Genomic DNA, 758 nt, shown 5'->3' with positions numbered 1-758 from the left:
CACACATGCACAATCACTCACACAGGAAACACACACACACACACACAGAGTCACAGCCCCACACATGAGACGACCCCAGGGAGAATATCACACACACAGGAGACACAACCGCACACACAATCGCAACACACTAGCACAAACAACACCACACACAAACGGGAATCACTGAATGGGCGTGCGAAGGTTTCACCCCGGGCCCGTCACCACGGTATCTGGGCAGCTCCCGTGTCCCATCAAGCGTCATTGGGAAATCAGGGTGTCCCCGTCCCCTGGATTCTGCCTTTTACATGGTCCAGGCTCTGCTGGGGGCAGGGCTGGTTTTGGGGGGCACTGGAGGGGGGGGCGGCTGAGTCAAAGCCCCATAGCCCCTCCCTCAGCCCCACAGGGCAGCGTGGGAAATCAGCACCGCCATCGTCCCTTTAAACCAATGCCTGCTGGGGAACAGCGCCCCCTGCTGAGCTCCCGCCCCGCTCCCTGCCCCACAGCGCCCCCTAGCACCGCTCTGGGGCATTGAACAACTGCACTGTGCTACTCACTCAAATGCTGGCAAATAACGGGTTAATATTGCTGTGGTTCAGGAGTGAGGGGCACCGGCAGAGCTGGGGGGGGCGGGGGGCTGCGGGTCGGGAGTGAGGGGCACTGGCAGAGCTGGGGGGGGAAGAGGGGGGCGGCGGGGCGGGAGGGAGGGGCGCGGGGGGAGCCGGGGGGGCTGGGGGGGGGGGGGGGGGGCTGCGGGTCGGGAGTGAGGGTGGCTGGAT

The 758-nt window shown here is 64.2% G+C and overlaps 1 protein-coding gene across 1 annotated transcript in view; it reads right to left on the bottom strand.

Annotated features, from left to right (window-relative positions):
• Positions 1 to 758, bottom strand: part of DNAH2 (dynein axonemal heavy chain 2) — a 153,477-nt gene that overhangs the window by 563 nt on the left and 152,156 nt on the right. The window lies entirely within an intron of this gene.

This window comes from Terrapene carolina, unplaced genomic scaffold (genome assembly GCF_002925995.2).
Source record: "Terrapene carolina triunguis isolate 2854851 unplaced genomic scaffold, T_m_triunguis-2.0 Scaffold751, whole genome shotgun sequence".
NCBI lineage: Eukaryota > Metazoa > Chordata > Testudines > Emydidae > Terrapene > Terrapene triunguis.
The sequence above is the reverse complement of the archived record's forward strand: the minus strand, read 5'-3'. Positions and strand labels throughout refer to the sequence as shown.